Below are 22,296 nucleotides of genomic sequence, written 5' to 3'. Positions count from 1 at the left end.
AGACATGGACGGCTGGTGGGTCTGATACCAGTGGCGAGCTCGCTGTACAATGTGTCTTTGGGGATCCTGCCATCTTCCATGCGGCTCACATGGCCAAGCCATCTCAAGCGCCGCTGACTCAGTAGTGTGTATAAGCTGGGGGTGTTGGCCGCTTCAAGGACTTCTGTGTTGGAGATATAGTCCTGCCACCTGATGCCAAGTATTCTCCGAAGGCAGCGAAGATGGAATGAATTGAGACGTCGCTCTTGGCTGGCATACCTTGTCCAGGCCTCGCTAACCGGTATATAATTCGCTGTTTTCTTTCTGCCTCTTTTTTTAAATAGCGGAGTTACATTAACTACCGTCCAATCCATTGGAACTGTTCCAGAGTCGATAGAAGTTTGAAAAAAGACCAGAAATGCATCTGCTATTTCAAGGGCCACTTCCTTAAGTACTCTGGGATGTAGATTATCAGGCCCTGGGGATTTATCGGCCTTCAATCCCATCAATTTCCCAAACATTTCCTACTAATACTGATTTCATACAGTTCCTCCTTCTCACTAGACCCTATGTTCCCCAACATTTCTGGGAGATAATTTGTATCCTCCTTTGTGAAGACAGATCCAAAGTATGTATTTAATTGGTCTGCCATTTCTTTGTTCCCCATTATAAATTCCCCCGTTTCTGACTGTAAGGGGCCCACATTTGTCTTCACTAATCTTTTTCTCTACACATATCTATAGAAGCTTTTACAGTCAGTTTTTATGTTCTCTGCTAGCTTACTCTCATACTCTATTTCCCCCTTCTTAATCAATCCTTTTGTCCTCCTCTGCTAAATTCCAAACTGCTCACAATCTTCAGGTTTGCTGCTTGTTCTGGCCATTTTATATTTCTCCTCCTTGGATCTAATACTTTCCTTAATTTCTTTTGTAAGCCACAGTTGAGCCACCCTTCCTGTTTTACTTTTGCACAGACAGGAATGAACAATTGTTGTAATTCATCCATGCGCTCTTTAAATGCTAGCCATTGCCTATCCACTGTCAACCCTTTAAGTAACGTTCCCCAATCTATCATAGCCAACTCCCGCCTCATACCTTCATAGTTTTCTTTGTTTAGATTCAGGACCCGAGTCTCGGAATCAACTCTCTCACTCTCCATCTTAATGAAGAATTTTATCATATTATGGGCGCACTTCCCCAAGGGACCCCACACAACAAGATTGTTAACTAATCCTTTCTCATTACACAATACCCAGTCCAGGATGGCCTGTTCTCTAGAGGTGTTATACACCTCTATCAATTCTCCACTCAATCTCCTTTGAGAAAGGCAGAATAATCCTAGCTTTTCCAACCTAACCTTGTAACTAAAATCCCCCATCCCTGGATCCATTCTGGTAAATCGCCTCTGCGTCCTCTCAAGGACCCTCACATTCTTTCTAAAGTCTGCTGAGCAGAACTGGAAGCAACACTCCAATTGGGGCCTAACCAGAGTTTTATAATGGTTCAGCATAACTTCCCTGCTTTTGTACTCAATGCCTCTACTTATAAAGCCCAAGATCCCATATGCTTTGCGAACCACTCTCGCAATATGACTTGCCTCCTTCAAAGATTGATGCACATGAACCCCAAGTCCCTCTATTCCAGTATACTCTTTAGAACTGTGCCATTAAGTATATATTGCCTCTCCCTATTCCTTATGCCAAAATACATCACCTCACACTTGTCACTATTAAATTCCATCTGCCACCTGTCTGCCCATTCTGCTAGCCTATCACTGTCCTGTTGCAGGCAGTTCATATCATCTTCACTGTTTGCCGCTCCTCCAGGTTTGGTGTCATCGGCATATTTTGAGATTCTACTCTGTATTCCAAGATCCAAGTCAATTACCTTGAGCAAAAAAAGCAGTGGTTCTAGCACTGACCCTTGGGGAAAACCACTGTCGACTATCCTCCAGTCTGACAAAGAACCATTTAATAAGACTCGCTGTTTTCTGTCCTTCAACCAATTTTCTATCCAATTGGACACTGACCCTCCTATACCACGAACCTCAATTTTGTTAACCGCCCTTTTATGTGGTACCTTGTCAAACGCTACCTTAAAATCCATATAAACAACATCCACTGCATTCCCTTCATCAACCTGCTCTGTTAGTTCATCAGAAAATGCAGTTAGATTAGTCAAGCATGAACTCCCATTTATAAATCCATGCTCACTCTCCTTAATTAACTCGAACCTCTCCAAGTGACTGTTGATTTTTTACCCTGATTATTCTTTCCAAAACCTTACCCACCGCTGCTGTTAATCTAACTAGCCTGTAGTTACCCGGACTGTCCTTACACCCTTTCTTGAATAAGGGTGTCGCATTTGCCACTGTTTAATCCTCTGGCACCTCCCCCGTATCCAGGGAAGATTGGAAGATTATAGCAAGCCCTTCCGTTATCTGCATCCGCATTTCCTTTCGCAACCTGGGATGTGAGCCATCCGGACCAGGTGATTTATCTTCCCTGAGCACAGCCAGCCTTTTCAGTACCTCCCTCTCTCAATTTGTACCCTCTCCATTGACTCTACTCTCTTCACATCGACTGATATTTTGTCAAATTCCACTTCCTTAGTGATCACTGATACAATGTACTCATGAAGTAGATTAACATTGCCCTGCACCTCTAAGCTTATATTATCCTTTTTGTCCCTCATAGGCCCGACTCAACCTCTTACTACCCACTTATCATTTACATGCTGCTCGAAGATTTTTGGGTTTCCTTTCATGTTGACTGTCAGTCTATTCTCATGGAAAGAGAGAATAAGCAAATATAGATGAGATAAGTATTTCCCATACTTGATGAGGTGGAATTTTTTATGCTGTGGGTAGTAATGTCTTGGCCCACGAGTGTGGTGGAAGCAGAGACAATCAATGATTTGAAAAGGAAATTAGATGGATACTTGAAGGAAAGAAACTTGCAGGAGGAAAGGGACCGAGCTGGTGAGTGGAACTGACTAGATTGCTCCGGGGAGAGCCAGCATGGACGTGATAGGCCAAACGACCACCTTCTGTGCTGTAAATGACTCTGTGTTGTTTCTCAAATTCAATCCACTGGTGCTTGGTAAATAATTTCAAAGTAAATTGTGCAACCGGAAAATCAGAACCAAGGCAAGGGACGCATCAGGAAGCAAAATTGCTGAAACCCGGGACCTTTAGATCTTCAGTCTAAGGCTCTCCCAACTGAGCTATTTCAGCCCTACATTAACAGCGGTTTGGTGTCCTTGTTTTGGAAGAAAATACATACATTCAAGTTTTCCAAAAAATTAAAGAACACAACATGTGAGTAATATTCCCCATTGCTTTCTCAGTACTGATGGATTGTGAAGCGGGAGACAGCCAGAAGTGCCACTGAGCCGCACAGACCCCGAGCTGAGAATGAAATGAGATCAAATTCAATCTTTCATCGTGAGATGCTGCTGAGAGGTAAGAGTCCTGAATCAAAGCGAGACTTGCTCATTTCAAACACTCCCTGTACTCTCTGCTCATGAAGCCTTAAAAAAGGGAAAAACAGAATGGCACTCAAACTCACAACCCTGCCATTAAAAGTCTCATATTCGACTGACAGAACTGTCACTTCTACTCGGTCTCTTATTGGATGGATGCAACTCCAACGCAGGGATGGCATTCAAATCCTCCCATGGGTCCACATGTCAGACTGAGTTCCATGTTGTAGACTCAAGCAAAGGAAATCTGCTCACTTCCAAAACTATCAGCGAATTGAAGCTGATTACAATCAACATCATCAGAGGTCAGAACTACCTGGTGAAAGAAGACACCCTGAAGAAGGATCCACAATTATTCAAAGGCATCGACAAAGTGAAAAACAAGAAAATCGATGAGTCAATGCAAGCCAAACAACAGAAACACTGAAGAATTCCATTCCATTCCAGTCGAGAACCCAGTCCTGTTGTTTTTGGAGTCAGGTCACAATTACAGCAACAACTTTATATTCCCACTTGGCTATCTGTACATTTAGTTAATTGCAATTTTGTCGACAAGCTCTTTGAATCCAGTTGTCTGGTCCTCAAGCCAGCTCCGTATGGAAGTCAATTCCACCTTCTGCAAGGCTGAAACCAATAGATAACCTTAATCTAAAAATGCCAGCAGACCAGGGCTCGTTCAGGACTTGAACCCGGGATCTCTCGCATGTTAATTAACTATTCTCCCTAAGCGAGAATCATACCCCAAGACCAACAAGCCACTGACAAGTCAGGCTTTATTAGCTGCTGTGGAATTTCACTGGAACACCCCAGCCAATCATCCATTTTTTTTCAGATCAAAGCAACATCCTGCAAATGCTGAAATAAAAACAGAAAGTGCTGGAAATGTTCAGCAGCTCTGGCAGCATCTGTGCTGTGAGAAACACAGTTAACGTTTCTGGGCACTCACCTTTTGTTTCAGCCATCCTTTCAGACTGCTTCTGTCCATCCAATCTCACTTTCTATTCTATCCACATTCTAACCATTCACTACGTTACTACATTTTTCATGAATTCCTCATTTCTTTTATTAATGACAATTTTGTATTTCTGGCCTTTGCTTCAGACACCACCACAAGTGGAATCATGTCTCCATCTACCCAATCAAACCACTTCGCTCTCTCCTCACATTGCAATGTTTCTTTAACCCTGACAGACTGTGGAGTTTCTGCTGCTTCATTGCAGTTCTTGCTTCCCGCCAGTAAAATGTCACCTCACTCCAATACAGTGAAGTTTACAAATCTGAGAGAGACACAACAGGAAATAATTGTTCACATTATAGTGAATATGTGGGATTTAGAAATACTAGGAGTGGAGACGAGTTATTATTGCACTCTGCTATTACATCTTTTATAATGGACTCCAGCATTTTCCCCACGACTGATGTCAGGCTAACCGGTATATAATTCGCTGTTTTCTTTCTGCCTCTTTTTTTAAATAGTGGAGTTACATTAACTACCGTCCAATCCATTTGAACTGTTCCAGAGTCTACAGAATTTTGAAAAAAGACCAGAAATGCATCTGCTATTTCAAGGGCCACTTCCTTAAGTACTCTGGGATGCAGATTATCAGGCCTTGGGGATTTATCGGCCTTCAATCCCATCAATTTCCCAAACATTCCCTACTAATACTGATTTCATACAGTTCCTCCTTCTCATTAGACCCTATGTTCCCCAACATTTCTGGGAGATAATTTGTATCCTCCTTTGTGAAGACAGATCCAAAGTATGTATTTAATTGGTCTGCCATTTCTTTGTTCCCCATTATAAATTCCCCCGTTTCTGACTGTAAGGGGCCCACATTTGTCTTCACTAATCTTTTTCTCTACACATATCTATAGAAGCTTTTACAGTCAGTTTTTATGTTCTCTGCTAGCTTACTGTCATACTCTATTTCCCCCTTCTTAATCAATCCTTTTGTCCTCCTCTGCTAAATTCCAAACTGCTCACAATCTTCAGGTTTGCTGCTTGTTCTGGCCATTTTATATTTCTCCTCCTTGGATCTAATACTTTCCTTAATTTCTTTTGTAAGCCACAGTTGAGCCACCCTTCCTGTTTTACTTTTGCACAGACAGGAATGAACAATTGTTGTAATTCATCCATGCGCTCTTGAAATGCTAGCCATTGCCTATCCACTGTCAACCCTTTAAGTAACGTTCCCCAATCTATCATCGCCAACTCCCGCCTCATACCTTCATAGTTTTCTTTGTTTAGATTCAGGACCCGAGTCTCGGAATCAACTCTCTCACTCTCCATCTTAATGAAGAATTTTATCATATTATGGGCGCACTTCCCCAAGGGACCCCACACAACAAGATTGTTAACTAATCCTTTCTCATTACACAATACCCAGTCCAGGATGGCCTGTTCTCTAGAGGTGTTATACACCTCTATCAATTCTCCACTCAATCTCCTTTGAGAAAGGCAGAATAATCCTAGCTTTTCCAACCTAACCTTGTAACTAAAATCCCCCATCCCTGGATCCATTCTGGTAAATCACCTCTGCGTCCTCTCAAGGACCCTCACATTCTTTCTAAAGTCTGCTGAGCAGAACTGGAAGCAACACTCCAATTGGGGCCTAACCAGAGTTTTATAATGGTTCAGCATAACTTCCCTGCTTTTGTACTCAATGCCTCTGTTTATAAAGCCCAAGATCCCATATGCTTTGCGAACCACTCTCGCAATATGACTTGCCTCCTTCAAAGATTGATGCACATGAACCCCAAGTCCCTCTATTCCAGAACACTCTTTAGAACTGTGCCATTAAGTATATATTGCCTCTCCCTATTCCTTATGCCAAAATACATCACCTCACACTTGTCACTATTAAATTCCATCTGCCACCTGTCTGCCCATTCTGCTAGCCTATCACTGTCCTGTTGCAGGCAGTTCATATCATCTTCACTGTTTGCCGCTCCTCCAGGTTTGGTGTCATCGGCATATTTTGAGATTCTACTCTGTATTCCAAGATCCAAGTCACTTACCTTGAGCAAAAAAAACAGTGGTTCTAGCACTGACCCTTGGGGAACACCACTGTCGACTATCCTCCAGTCTGACAAAGAACCATTTAATAAGACTCGCTGTTTTCTGTCCTTAAACCAATTTTCTATCCAATTGGACACTGACCCTCCTATACCACGAACCTCAATTTTGTTAACCGCCCTTTTATGTGGTACCTTGTCAAACGCTTCCTTAAAATCCATATAAACAACATCCACTGCATTCCCTTCATCAACCTGCTCTGTTAGTTCATCAAAAAATGCAGTTAGATTAGTCAAGCATGAACTCCCATTTATAAATCCATGCTCACTCTCCTTAATTAACTCGAACCTCTCCAAGTGACTGTTGATTTTTTACCCTGATTATTCTTTTTAAAACCTTACCCACCGCTGCTGTTAATCTAACTAGCCTGTAGTTACCCGGACTGTCCTTACACCCTTTCTTGAATAAGGGTGTCGCATTTGCCACTGTTTAATCCTCTGGCACCTCCCCCGTATCCAGGGAAGATTGGAAGATTATAGCAAGCCCTTCCGTTATCTGCATCCGCATTTCCTTTCGCAACCTGGGATGTGAGCCATCCGGACCAGGTGATTTATCTTCCCTAAGCACAGCCAGCCTTTTTAGTACCTCCCTCTCCTAATTTGTACCCTCTCCATTGACTCTACTTTCTTCACTTCGACTGATATTTTGTCAAATTCCACTTCCTCAGTGATCACTGATGCAAAGTACTCATTAAGTAGATTAACATTGCCCTGCACCTCTAAGCTTATATTATCCTTTTTGTCCCTAATAGGCCCGACTCAACCTCTTACTACTCACTTATCATTTACATGTTGCTCGAAGATTTTTGGGTTTCCTTTCATGTTGACTGCCAGTCTATTCTCATAGAAATAGAGAATAAGCAAATATAGAAGATGTAAGTATTTCCCATCCTTGATGAGGTGGAATTTTTTATGTTGTGGGTGGTAATGTCTTGGCCCACGAGTGAGGTGGAAGCAGAGACAATCAATGATTTGAAAAGGAAATTGGATGGATACTTGAAGGAAAGAAACTTGCAGGAGGAAAGGGATCGAGCTGGTGAGTGGAACTGACTAGATTGCTCCGGGGAGAGCCAGCACGGACGTGATAGGCCAAATGACCACCTTCTATGTTGTAAATGACTCTGTGTTGTTTCTCAAATTCAATCCACTGGTGTTTGGGAAATAATCTCAAAGTAAATTGTGCAACTGGAAAATCAAAACCAAGGCAAGGGACGCATAAGGAAGCGAAATTGCTGAAACCCGGGATTGAACCAGGGACCTTTCGATCTTCAGTCTAACGCTCTCCCAACTGAGCTATTTCAGCCCTACATTAACAACGGCTTGGTGTCCTTGTTTTGGAAGAAAATACATACATTCAAGTTTTCCAAAAAATTAAAGAACACAACATGTGAGTAATATTCCCCATTGCTTTCTCAGTACTGATTGATTGTGAAGCGGGAGACAGCCAGAAGAGCCACTGAGCCGCACAGACCCCGAGCTGAGAATGAAATGAGATCAAATTCAATCTTTCATCGTGAGATGCTGCTGAGAGGTAAGAGTCCTGAATCAAAGCGAGACTTGCTCATTTCAAACACTCCCTGTACTCTCTGCTCATGAAGCCTTAAAAAAGGGAAAAACAGAATGGCACTCAAACTCACAACCCTGCCATTAAAAGTGTCATATTCGACTGACAGAACTGTCACTTCTACTCGGTCTCTTATTGGATGGATGCAACTCCAACGCAGGGATGGCATTCAAATCCTCCCATGGGTCCACATGTCAGACTGAGTTCCATGTTGTAGACTCAAGCAAACGAAATCTGCTCACTTCCAAAACTATCAGCGAATTGAAGCTGATTACAATCAACATCATCAGAGGTCAGAACTACCTGGTGAAAGAAGACACCCTGAAGAAGGATCCACAATTATTCAAAGGCATCGACAAAGTGAAAAACAAGAAAATCGATGAGTCAATGCAAGCCAAACAACAGAAACACTGAAGAATTACATTCCATTCCAGTCCTGTTGTTTTTGGAGTCAGGTCACAATTACAGCAACAACTTTATATTCCCACTTGGCTATCTGTACATTTAGTTAATTACAATTTTGTCGACAAGCTCTTTGAATCCAGTTGTCTGGTCCTCAAGCCAGCTCCGTATGGAAGTCAATTCCACCTTCTGCAAGGCTGAAACCAATAGATAACCTTAATCTAAAAATGCCAGCAGACCAGGGCTCGTCCGGGACTTGAACCCAGGATCTCTCACATGTTAATTAACCATACTCCCAAAGCGAGAACCATACCCCTAGACCAACGAGCCACTGACAAGTCAGGCTTTATTAGCTGCTGTGGAATTTCACTGGAACACCCCAGCCAATCATCCATTTTTTTTCAGATCAAAGCAACATCCTGCAAATGCTGAAATAAAAACAGAAAGTGCTGGAAATGTTCAGCAGCTCTGGCAGCATCTGTGCTGTGAGAAACACAGTTAACGTTTCAGGGCACTCACCTTTTGTTTCAGCCATCCTTTCAGACTGCTTCTGTCCATCCAATCTCACTTTCTATTCTATCCACATTCTAACCATTCACTACGTTGCTACATTTTTCATGAATTCCTCATTTCTTTTATTAATGACAATTTTGTATTTCTGGCCTTTGCTTCAGACACCACCACAAGTGGAATCATGTCTCCATCTACCCAATCAAACCACTTCGCTGTATCCTCACATTGCAATGTTTCTTTAACCCTGACAGACTGTGGAGTTTCTGCTGCTTGCTTGCAGTTCTTGCTTCCCGCCAGTAGATGTCACCTCACTCCAATACAGTGAAGTTTACAAATCTGAGAGAGACACAACAGGAAATAATTGTTCACATTATAGTGAATGTGTGGGATTTAGAAATACTCGGAGTGGAGACGAGTTATTATTGCACTCTGCTATTACATCTTTTATAATGGACTCCAGCATTTTCCCCACGACTGATGTCAGGCTAACCGGTATATAATTCGCTGTTTTCTTTCTGCCTCTTTTTTTAAAAAGTGGAGTTACATTAACTACCGTCCAATCCATTGGAACTGTTCCAGAGTCGATAGAATTTTGAAAAAAGACCAGAAATGCATCTGCTATTTCAAGGGCCACTTCCTTAAGTACTCTGGGATGTAGATTATCAGGCCCTGGGGATTTATCGGCCTTCAATCCCATCAATTTCCCAAACATTCCCTACTAATACTGATTTCATACAGTTCCTCCTTCTCACTAGACCCTATGTTCCCCAACATTTCTGGGAGATAATTTGTATCCTCCTTTGTGAAGACAGATCCAAAGTATGTATTTAATTGGTCTGCCATTTCTTTGTTCCCCATTATAAATTCCCCCGTTTCTGACTGTAAGGGGCCCACATTTGTCTTCACTAATCTTTTTCTCTACACATATCTATAGAAGCTTTTACAGTCAGTTTTTATGTTCTCTGCTAGCTTACTCTCATACTCTATTTCCCCCTTCTTAATCAATCCTTTTGTCCTCCTCTGCTAAATTCCAAACTGCTCACAATCTTCAGGTTTGCTGCTTGTTCTGGCCATTTTATATTTCTCCTCCTTGGATCTAATACTTTCCTTAATTTCTTTTGTAAGCCACAGTTGAGCCACCCTTCCTGTTTTACTTTTGCACAGACAGGAATGAACAATTGTTGTAATTCATCCATGCGCTCTTTAAATGCTAGCCATTGCCTATCCACTGTCAACCCTTTAAGTAACGTTCCCCAATCTATCATAGCCAACTCCCGCCTCATACCTTCATAGTTTTCTTTGTTTAGATTCAGGACCCGAGTCTCGGAATCAACTCTCTCACTCTCCATCTTAATGAAGAATTTTATCATATTATGGGCGCACTTCCCCAAGGGACCCCACACAACAAGATTGTTAACTAATCCTTTCTCATTACACAATACCCAGTCCAGGATGGCCTGTTCTCTAGAGGTGTTATACACCTCTATCAATTCTCCACTCAATCTCCTTTGAGAAAGGCAGAATAATCCTAGCTTTTCCAACCTAACCTTGTAACTAAAATCCCCCATCCCTGGATCCATTCTGGTAAATTGCCTCTGCGTCCTCTCAAGGACCCTCACATTCTTTCTAAAGTCTGCTGAGCAGAACTGGAAGCAACACTCCAATTGGGGCCTAACCAGAGTTTTATAATGGTTCAGCATAACTTCCCTGCTTTTGTACTCAATGCCTCTACTGATAAAGCCCAAGATCCCATATGCTTTGCGAACCACTCTCGCAATATGACTTGCCTCCTTCAAAGATTGATGCACATGAACCCCAAGTCCCTCTATTCCAGTATACTCTTTAGAACTGTGCCATTAAGTATATATTGCCTCTCCCTATTCCTTATGCCAAAATACATCACCTCACACTTGTCACTATTAAATTCCATCTGCCATCTGTCTGCCCATTCTGCTAGCCTATCACTGTCCTGTTGCAGGCAGTTCATATCATCTTCACTGTTTGCCGCTCCTCCAGGTTTGGTGTCATTGGCATATTTTGAGATTCTACTCTGTATTCCAAGATCCAAGTCACTTACCTTGAGCAAAAAAAACAGTGGTTCTAGCACTGACCCTTGGGGAACACCACTGTCGACTATCCTCCAGTCTGACAAAGAACCATTTAATAAGACTCGCTGTTTTCTGTCCTTAAACCAATTTTCTATCCAATTGGACACTGACCCTCCTATACCACGAACCTCAATTTTGTTAACCGCCCTTTTATGTGGTACCTTGTCAAACGCTTCCTTAAAATCCATATAAACAACATCCACTGCATTCCCTTCATCAACCTGCTCTGTTAGTTCATCAAAAAATGCAGTTAGATTAGTCAAGCATGAACTCCCATTTATAAATCCATGCTCACTCTCCTTAATTAACTCGAACCTCTCCAAGTGACTGTTGATTTTTTACCCTGATTATTCTTTTTAAAACCTTACCCACCGCTGCTGTTAATCTAACTAGCCTGTAGTTACCCGGACTGTCCTTACACCCTTTCTTGAATAAGGGTGTCGCATTTGCCACTGTTTAATCCTCTGGCACCTCCCCCGTATCCAGGGAAGATTGGAAGATTATAGCAAGCCCTTCCGTTATCTGCATCCGCATTTCCTTTCGCAACCTGGGATGTGAGCCATCTGGACCAGGTGATTTATCTTCCCTAAGCACAGCCAGCCTTTTTAGTACCTCCCTCTCCTAATTTGTACCCTCTCCATTGACTCTACTTTCTTCACTTCGACTGATATTTTGTCAAATTCCACTTCCTCAGTGATCACTGATGCAAAGTACTCATTAAGTAGATTAACATTGCCCTGCACCTCTAAGCTTATATTATCCTTTTTGTCCCTCATAGGCCCGACTCAACCTCTTACTACCCACTTATCATTTACATGCTGCTCGAAGATTTTTGGGTTTCCTTTCATGTTGACTGTCAGTCTATTCTCATAGAAATAGAGAATAAGCAAATATAGAAGATGTAAGTATTTCCCATCCTTGATGAGGTGGAATTTTTTATGTTGTGGGTGGTAATGTCTTGGCCCACGAGTGTGGTGGAAGCAGAGACAATCAATGATTTGAAAAGGAAATTGGATGGATACTTGAAGGAAAGAAACTTGCAGAGGAAAGGGATCGAGCTGGTGAGTGGAACTGACTAGATTGCTCCGGGGAGAGCCAGCACGGACGTGATAGGCCAAATGACCACCTTCTATGTTGTAAATGACTCTGTGTTGTTTCTCAAATTCAATCCACTGGTGTTTGGGAAATAATCTCAAAGTAAATTGTGCAACTGGAAAATCAAAACCAAGGCAAGGGACGCATAAGGAAGCGAAATTGCTGAAACCCGGGATTGAACCAGGGACCTTTAGATATTCAGTCTAACGCTCTCCCAACTGAGCTATTTCAGCCCTACATTAACAACGGCTTGGTGTCCTTGTTTTGGAAGAAAATACATACATTCAAGTTTTCCAAAAAATTAAAGAACACAACATGTGAGTAATATTCCCCATTGCTTTCTCAGTACTGATGGATTGTGAAGCGGGAGACAGCCAGAAGAGCCACTGAGCCGCACAGACCCCGAGCTGAGAATGAAATGAGATCAAATTCAATCTTTCATCGTGAGATGCTGCTGAGAGGTAAGAGTCCTGAATCAAAGCGAGACTTGCTCATTTCAAACACTCCCTGTACTCTCTGCTCATGAAGCCTTAAAAAAGGGAAAAACAGAATGGCACTCAAACTCACAACCCTGCCATGAAAAGTCTCATATTCGACTGACAGAACTGTCACTTCTACTCGGTCTCTTATTGGATGGATGCAACTCCAACGCAGGGATGGCATTCAAATCCTCCCATGGGTCCACATGTCAGACTGAGTTCCATGTTGTAGACTCAAGCAAACGAAATCTGCTCACTTCCAAAACTATCAGCGAATTGAAGCTGATTACAATCAACATCATCAGAGGTCAGAACTACCTGGTGAAAGAAGACACCCTGAAGAAGGATCCACAATTATTCAAAGGCATCGACAAAGTGAAAAACAAGAAAATCGATGAGTCAATGCAAGCCAAACAACAGAAACACTGAAGAATTCCATTCCATTCCAGTCCTGTTGTTTTTGGAGTCAGGTCACAATTACAGCAACAACTTTATATTCCCACTTGGCTATCTGTACATTTAGTTAATTACAATTTTGTCGACAAGCTCTTTGAATCCAGTTGTCTGGTCCTCAAGCCAGCTCCGTATGGAAGTCAATTCCACCTTCTGCAAGGCTGAAACCAATAGATAACCTTAATCTAAAAATGCCAGCAGACCAGGGCTCGTCCGGGACTTGAACCCGGGATCTCTCACATGTTAATTAACCATACTCCCAAAGCGAGAATCATACCCCTAGACCAACGAGCCAACGACAAGTCAGGCTTTATTAGCTGCTGTGGAATTTCACTGGAACACCCCAGCCAATCATCCATTTTTTTTCAGATCAAAGCAACATCCTGCAAATGCTGAAATAAAAACAGAAAGTGCTGGAAATGTTCAGCAGCTCTGGCAGCATCTGTGCTGTGAGAAACACAGTTAACGTTTCAGGGCACTCACCTTTTGTTTCAGCCATCCTTTCAGACTGCTTCTGTCCATCCAATCTCACTTTCTATTCTATCCACATTCTAACCATTCACTACGTTACTACATTTTTCATGAATTCCTCATTTCTTTTATTAATGACAATTTTGTATTTCTGGCCTTTGCTTCAGACACCACCACAAGTAGAATCATGTCTCCATCTACCCAATCAAACCACTTCGCTGGATCCTCACATTGCAATGTTTCTTTAACCCTGACAGACTGTGGAGTTTCTGCTGCTTGCTTGCAGTTCTTGCTTCCCGCCAGTAGATGTCACCTCACTCCAATACAGTGAAGTTTACAAATCTGAGAGAGACACAACAGGAAATAATTGTTCACATTATAGTGAATGTGTGGGATTTAGAAATACTCGGAGTGGAGACGAGTTATTATTGCACTCTGCTATTACATCTTTTATAATGGACTCCAGCATTTTCCCCACGACTGATGTCAGGATAACCGGTATATAATTCGCTGTTTTCTTTCTGCCTCTTTTTTTAAAAAGTGGAGTTACATTAACTACCGTCCAATCCATTGGAACTGTTCCAGAGTCGATAGAATTTTGAAAAAAGACCAGAAATGCATCTGCTATTTCAAGGGCCACTTCCTTAAGTACTCTGGGATGTAGATTATCAGGCCCTGGGGATTTATCGGCCTTCAATCCCATCAATTTCCCAAACATTCCCTGCAAATACTGATTTCATACAGTTCCTCCTTCTCACTAGACCCTATGTTCCCCAACATTTCTGGGAGATAATTTGTATCCTCCTTTGTGAAGACAGATCCAAAGTATGTATTTAATTGGTCTGCCATTTCTTTGTTCCCCATTATAAATTCTCCCGTTTCTGACTGTAAGGGGCCCACATTTGTCTTCACTAATCTTTTTCTCTACACATATCTATAGAAGCTTTTACAGTCAGTTTTTATGTTCTCTGCTAGCTTACTGTCATACTCTATTTCCCCCTTCTTAATCAATCCTTTTGTCCTCCTCTGCTAAATTCCAAACTGCTCACAATCTTCAGGTTTGCTGCTTGTTCTGGCCATTTTATATTTCTCCTCCTTGGATCTAATACTTCCCTTAATTTCTTTTGTAAGCCACAGTTGAGCCACCCTTCCTGTTTTACTTTTGCACAGACAGGAATGAACAATTGTTGTAATTCATCCATGCGCTCTTTAAATGCTAGCCATTGCCTATCCACTGTCAACCCTTTAAGTAACGTTCCCCAATCTATCATAGCCAACTCCCGCCTCATACCTTCATAGTTTTCTTTGTTTAGATTCAGGACCCGAGTCTCGGAATCAACTCTCTCACTCTCCATCTTAATGAAGAATTTTATCATATTATGGGCGCACTTCCCCAAGGTACCCCACACAACAAGATTGTTAACTAATCCTTTCTCATTACACAATACCCAGTCCAGGATGGCCTGTTCTCTAGAGGTGTTATACACCTCTATCAATTCTCCACTCAATCTCCTTTGAGAAAGGCAGAATAATCCTAGCTTTTCCAACCTAACCTTGTAACTAAAATCCCCCATCCCTGGATCCATTCTGGTAAATCGCCTCTGCGTCCTCTCAAGGACCCTCACATTCTTTCTAAAGTCTGCTGAGCAGAACTGGAAGCAACACTCCAATTGGGGCCTAACCAGAGTTTTATAATGGTTCAGCATAACTTCCCTGCTTTTGTACTCAATGCCTCTACTTATAAAGCCCAAGATCCCATATGCTTTGCGAACCACTCTCGCAATATGACTTGCCTCCTTCAAAGATTGATGCACATGAACCCCAAGTCCCTCTATTCCAGTACACTCTTTCTTTTGGGCCTCCTTATCTCGAGAGACAATGGATACGCGCCTGGAGGTGGTCAGTGGTTTGTGAAGCAGCGCCTGGAGTGGCTATAAAGGCCAATTCTGGAGTGACAGGCTCTTCCACAGGTGCTGCAGAGAAATTTGTTTGTTGGGGCTGTTGCACAGTTGGCTCTCCCCTTGCGCCTCTGTCTTTTTTCCTGCCAACTACTAAGTCTCTTCGACTCGCCACAATTTAGCCCTGTCTTTATGGCTGCCCGTCAGCTCTGGCGAATGCTGGCAACTGACTCCCACGACTTGTGATCAATGTCACACGATTTCATGTCGCGTTTGCAGACGTCTTTATAACGGAGACATGGACGGCCGGTGGGTCTGATACCAGTGGCGAGCTCACTGTACAATGTGTCTTTGGGGATCCTGCCATCTTCCATGCGGCTCACATGGCCAAGCCATCTCAAGCGCCGCTGACTCAGTAGTGTGTATAAGCTGGGGATGTTGGCCGCTTCAAGGACTTCTGTGTTGGAGATATAGTCCTGCCACCTGATGCCAAGTATTCTCCGAAGGCAGCGAAGATGGAATGAATTGAGACGTCGCTCTTGGCTGGCATACGTTGTCCAGGCCTCGCTGCCGTAGAGCAAGGTACTGAGGACACAGGCCTGATACACTCGGACTTTTGTGTTCCGTGTCAGTGCGCCATTTTCCCACACTCTCTTGGCCAGTCTGGACATAGCAGTGGAAGCCTTACCCATGCGCTTGTTGATTTCTGCATCTAGAGACAGGTTACTGGTGATAGTTGAGCCTAGGTAGGTGAACTCTTGAACCACTTCCAGTGCGTGGTCGCCAATATTGATGGATGGAGCATTTCTGACATCCTGCCCCATGATGTTCGTTTTCTTGAGGCTGATGGTTAGGCCAAATTCATTGCAGGCAGACGCAAACCTGTCGATGAGACTCTGCAGGCATTCTTCAGTGTGAGATGTTAAAGCAGCATCGTCAGCAAAGAGGAGTTCTCTGATGAGGACTTTCCGTACTTTGGACTTCGCTCTTAGACGGGCAAGGTTGAACAGCCTGCCCCCTGATCTTGTGTGGAGGAAAATTCCTTCTTCAGAGGATTTGAACGCATGTGAAAGCAGCAGGGAGAAGAAAATCCCAAAAAGTGTGGGTGCGAGAACACAGCCCTGTTTCACACCACTCAGGATAGGAAAGGGCTCTGATGAGGAGCCACCATGTTGAATTGTGCCTTTCATATTGTCATGGAATGAGGTGATGATACTTAGTAGCTTTGGTGGACATCCGATCTTTTCTAGTAGTCTGAAGAGACCACGTCTGCTGACGAGGTCAAAGGCTTTGGTGAGATCAATGAAAGCAATGTAGAGGGGCATCTGTTGTTCACGGCATTTCTCCTGTATCTGACGAAGGGAGAACAGCATGTCAATAGTCGATCTCTCTGCACGAAAGCCACACTGTGCCTCAGGGTAGACGCGCTCGGCCAGCTTCTGGAGCCTGTTCAGAGCGACTCGAGCAAAGACTTTCCCCACTATGCTGAGCAGGGAGATTCCACGGTAGTTGTTGCAGTCACCGCGGTCACCTTTGTTTTTATAGAGGGTGATGATGTTGGCATCGCGCATGTCCTGGGGTACTGCTCCCTCGTCCCAGCACAGGCATAGCAGTTCATGTAGTGCTGAGAGTATAGCAGGCTTGGCACTCTTGATTATTTCAGGGGTAATGCTGTCCTTCCCAGGGGCTTTTCCGCTGGCTAGGGAATCAATGGCATCACTGAGTTCCGATTTGGTTGGCTGTATGTCCAGCTCATCCATGACTGGTAGAGGCTGGGCTGCATTGAGGGCAGTCTCAGTGACAGCATTCTCCCTGGAGTACAGTTCTAGGTAGTGCTCAACCCAGCAGTCCATTTACTTCCGTTGGTCAGTGATTATGTCCCCCGATTTAGATTTGAGGGGGGTGATCTTCTTGATGGTTGGCCCAAGAGCTCTCTTCATGCCATCATACATTCCTCTGATGTTTCCGGTGTCTGAGGCCAGCTGAATATGACTGCATAGGTGTTGCCAGTAGTCGTTTGCGCAACGCCTAGCTGTTCTTTGTGCAGTACTTCTGGCTGCTTTAAGTGCTGCGGATGTTAAATCACTGGGGGCTTTCTTGTAGTTCAAAAGTGCAATGCGCTTAGCGGCTATGACAGGTTCCAGCTCTTCATTATGAGATTGAAACCAGTCTGCATTTCTCTTCGCACTTTTGCCGTAGGTGGTCAAAGCTGACTCATAGATGGCGTCTCTGATGTGGGCCCACTTGGTCTCAGCATCCCCTGTGGGAGTGTTTTGAAGGGCTGTTACAAGTGAATTTAGAAATTTTTGTAACAGCTGTGGGTGAGAAATTCTGCTCGTGTTGATGCGCGGGTGGCCCTTCTGCTTGGAATGATGCAACTTCTTTGGTCTGAGTCTAACCTTGCTGCACACCAGGGAGTGGTCGGTGTCGCAGTCCGCACTGTGGAAGCTGCGTGTGATTTGAACACTGTTTAAGGCGGCTCGCCTTGTGACAATGAGGTCTAGCTGGTGCCAACGACGTGATCTTGGGTGCCTCCATGAAACCTGGTGACAGGGTTTAGTGTGAAAGAACGAGTTGGTGATGCAGAGGTTATGATAGGTACACAACTCAAGCAGTCTCTGCCCGTTCTCATTCATCCTTCCAACGCCATAGCGCCCAAGGCAGGAGGGCCATGAGTCATGGTCGGCCCCAACCCTGGCATTAAAGTCCCCCAGCAGGTATAGGTGTTCGGTGTTGGGGATGCTGCTAATGATGTTATGGAGTTGTTCATAGAACTGGTCTTTAGCTTCAGGTGCGGAACAGAGTGTTGGAGCATAGATGCTGAGTAGGTGTACTGGACCAGAGGTGGTGAGCAGTCGGATGGACAGTATGCGTTCCGAGCCATTTGAGGGAGGCTCTATCATGCTGAGCAAGGAGTTTCTGATGGCGAAGCCCACTCCATGCTGTCTTGGTTCTTCAGGATCCCTGCCCTGCCAGAAGAAGGTGTAGTCTTGCTCTGCTAGAGAGCCACTCGCGGGGAGGCGAGTCTCCTGAAGTGCTGCAATGTCCACATTGAGTCTACTGAGCTCGTTGTTAATGATGGCGGTCTTCCGAGAATCGTTGATTTGTGTAAGGTCTTCCGACAGGCCAGGACACATAGTTCTGACGTTCCAGCTTGCAAAGCGAAGGGCTGGTACCTTCTTTCCTTTTTTCATGTTGTTTGGTGCGGTGTGTCAGTCCACCTCTCGGGCAATGACCCTGAGCTCCAAGCACCCATTGAAGCAGGCAGACTGTGGCGGGACAGAACCTTATTGACCGGGGGCTGCCCGGTTTGAGGCGGGCGGTAGCTGTCCAGTGAGGTGCAATGACCTCTCCCACCGACAAAGGCAACCCGTGGCGCCCAGTTTCTACGCCAATTTATCTGGACTTATAACCCGTAACTGCTGCCTTCCGTGTTGTTTCAGTCGCTGTGAGGCAACTATGGAGTGACCTCTCCATGGCGCATGCCTGGGCAAATTTATGGAGGTTGAGAGTTGCCCAGTCGTCAAAACCCCCCTCTCGGCCTTTCTGGTGGGGTCCAAAGGAGTGCAGGACACGACGTTTGGCACCAGTATGGCTGCAGGAACTGCCGGAAACATGCCAAAGGTGACACATGACCGCCTACGGGGTTCCGCTCCGGATTTTCTGTTAGGGTTTACTCCCTTAGCCTTGGTCTCTCCCGAGACGCCCACAAGGCAGTGGGGTTGTTGGGGCCCCTACACAGGTGTAGGATGGTGCCGGTGGGAGGAGGGGATGCAAGGGGGAGGGGTAGAGGGAGGGGGTGGGGGGGGGGTGCAGGGGAAGGGGGTGCGGGGTGAAGATGGTGCGAGGGGGGGGTGGGCTGGGACGGGGTTGTGAGGGGGTGAGCTGAGAGGGTGGAGCAGGGAAGGGGACGGGGGTGGGGGGGGTGGAAGGGGGGTAAAGGGGGGGGGAGGTGGGGGGGAGGGGGGGTGGAATCTGGTGCAGGTAATAAGCCATTTCCTCAGTGCCCACCATCGACGTCCGGAAAGCTCATCCACGTCCTTCGGGAGGTGAAGCATCATTTGGCAGACTTAGAGGTGATTACATTTGCTAAGGGTTTTTTTTTTTGCAGTGGTTTAAATAAAGGCATGCAGCATTGCCGTCAGTGCGCTGCAGATGCTCTCCGAGCCATCTCCCGCGGGCGCTTTGAAGTTGCGGCCGGGGGGGCCGTTCGTGGATGTTTTGGGTGTTCGGGGCACCTTTTCACAGGACTTCTCTCGGGTCCCGCAGCTCCTTCTTCACCTCAATGGACTTACCGCATGCCGTGGCTGCAGACACTCTGGACTGTGAAGACAGCAGGATCGGAGATTAAAGTATCGGCAGCTGTTCTCGTCAGTTTCATCCGGATCAATTTCATTGAGAAAACAAAAAGCAGGTGTGGCTGGGGGAGGGCAGTGGGCCCAGGTAACATACACTAAACTAACTGTTAACTTTTAGATAGGGCTAAAATGAACTGATTTAAAGAGCCAGGGGAATTTAAACAGTTTAAGAGGGCAGATTGGGGGAGAAAACGTTAGGGATGGGAGCAGATGGCCATGGATAGAGTTGAACAGCAAGGGAGCTTCCTAGGGAGCTTCCAGCCCAGGAGCCATCTTGAAGAACTCTTTAGAACTGTGCCATTAAGTATATATTGCCTCTCCCTATTCCTTATGCCAAAATACATCACCTCACACTTGTCACTATTAAATTCCATCTGCCATCTGTCTGCCCATTCTGCTAGCCTATCACTGTCCTGTTGCAGGCAGTTCATATCATCTTCACTGTTTGCCGCTCCTCCAGGTTTGGTGTCATCGGCATATTTTGAGATTCTACTCTGTATTCCAAGATCCAAGTCAATTACCTTGAGCAAAAAAAGCAGTGGTTCTAGCACTGACCCTTGGGGAACACCACTGTCGACTATCCTCCAGTCTGACAAAGAACCATTTCATAAGACTCGCTGTTTTCTGTCCTTAAACCAATTTTCTATCCAATTGGACACTGACCCTCCTATACCACGAACCTCAATTTTGTTAACCGCCCTTTTATGTGGTACCTTGTCAAACGCTTCCTTAAAATCCATATAAACAACATCCACTGCATTCCCTTCATCAACCTGCTCTGTTAGTTCATCAAAAAATGCAGTTAGATTAGTCAAGCATGAACTCCCATTTATAAATCCATGCTCACTCTCCTTAATTAACTCGAACCTCTCCAAGTGACTGTTGATTTTTTACCCTGATTATTCTTTCCAAAACCTTACCCACCGCTGCTGTTAATCTAACTAGCCTGTAGTTACCCGGACTGTCCTTACACCCTTTCTTGAATAAGGGTGTCGCATTTGCCACTGTTTAATCCTCTGACACCTCCCCCGTATCCAGGGAAGATTGGAAGATTATAGCAAGCCCTTCCGTTATCTGCATCCGCATTTCCTTTCGCAACCTGGGATGTGAGCCATCCGGACCAGGTGATTTATCTTCCCTAAGCACAGCCAGCCTTTTTAGTACCTCCCTCTCTCAATTTGTACCCTCTCCATTGACTTTACTCTCTTCACATCGACTGATATTTTGTCAAATTCCACTTCCTTAGTGATCACTGATACAAAGTACTCATTAAGTAGATTAACATTGCCCTGCACCTCTAAGCTTATATTATCCTTTTTGTCCCTCATAGGCCCGACTCAACCTCTTACTACCCACTTATCATTTACATGCTGCTCGAAGATTTTTGGGTTTCCTTTCATGTTGACTGTCAGTCTATTCTCATGGAAAGAGAGAATAAGCAAATATAGATGATATAAGTATTTCCCATCCTTGATGAGGTGGAATTTTTTATGCTGTGGGTAGTAATGTCTTGGCCCACGAGTGTGGTGGAAGCAGAGACAATCAATGATTTGAAAAGGAAATTGGATGGATACTTGAAGGAAAGAAACTTGCAGGAGGAAAGGGACCGAGCTGGTGAGTGGAACTGACTAGATTGCTCCGGGGAGAGCCAGCATGGACGTGATAGGCCAAACTACCACCTTCTGTGCTGTAAATGACTCTGTGTTGTTTCTCAAATTCAATCCACTGGTGCTTGGTAAATAATTTCAAAGTAAATTGTGCAACTGGAAAATCAGAACCAAGGCAAGGGACGCATAAGGAAGCGAAATTGCTGAAACCCGGGATTGAACCAGGGACCTTTAGATCTTCAGTCTAACGCTCTCCCAACTGAGCTATTTCAGCCTTACATTGATTGTGGCTTGGTGTCCTTGTTTTGGAAGAAAATACATACATTCAAGTTTTCCAAAAAATTAAAGAACACAACATGTGAGTAATATTCCCCATTGCTTTCTCAGTACTGATGGATTGTGAAGCAGGAGACAGCCAGAAGTGCCATTGAGCCGCACAGACCCCGAGCTGAGAATGAAATTAGATCAAATTCAATCTTTCATAGTGAGATGCTGCTGAGAGGTAAGAGTCCTGAATCAAAGCGAGACTTGCTCATTTCAAACACTCCCTGTACTCTCTGCTCATGAAGCCTTAAAAAAGGGAAAAACAGAATGGCACTCAAACTCACAACCCTGCCATTAAAAGTCTCATATTCGACTAACAGAACTGTCACTTCTACTCGGTCTCTTATTGGATGGATGCAACTCCAACGCAGGGATGGCATTCAAATCCTCCCATGGGTCCACATGTCAGACTGAGTTCCATGTTGTAGACTCAAGCAAAGGAAATCTGCTCACTTCCAAAACTATCAGCGAATTGAAGCTGATTACAA

At 44.4% G+C, this 22,296-nt stretch overlaps 3 non-coding genes across 3 annotated transcripts; all 3 read right to left on the bottom strand.

Moving 5' to 3' along the window:
- Positions 1–7,766: 7,766 nt before the first annotated feature.
- On the bottom strand, positions 7,767–7,839 carry trnaf-gaa (transfer RNA phenylalanine (anticodon GAA)). The gene has a single exon. It is a non-coding gene; the product is annotated as a tRNA-Phe (tRNA).
- A 4,539-nt stretch (positions 7,840–12,378) lies between these two features.
- Positions 12,379–12,451, bottom strand: trnaf-gaa (transfer RNA phenylalanine (anticodon GAA)). The gene has a single exon. It is a non-coding gene; the product is annotated as a tRNA-Phe (tRNA).
- Positions 12,452–21,685: 9,234 nt separating this feature from the next.
- Positions 21,686–21,758, bottom strand: trnaf-gaa (transfer RNA phenylalanine (anticodon GAA)). Its single transcript has one exon. It is a non-coding gene; the product is annotated as a tRNA-Phe (tRNA).
- Between the last annotated feature and the right edge of the window lie 538 nt (positions 21,759–22,296).

Source organism: Heterodontus francisci, chromosome 35, assembly GCF_036365525.1.
Source record: "Heterodontus francisci isolate sHetFra1 chromosome 35, sHetFra1.hap1, whole genome shotgun sequence".
Classification (NCBI taxonomy): domain Eukaryota; kingdom Metazoa; phylum Chordata; class Chondrichthyes; order Heterodontiformes; family Heterodontidae; genus Heterodontus; species Heterodontus francisci.
This window is presented reverse-complemented; position numbering and strand designations above follow the sequence as displayed.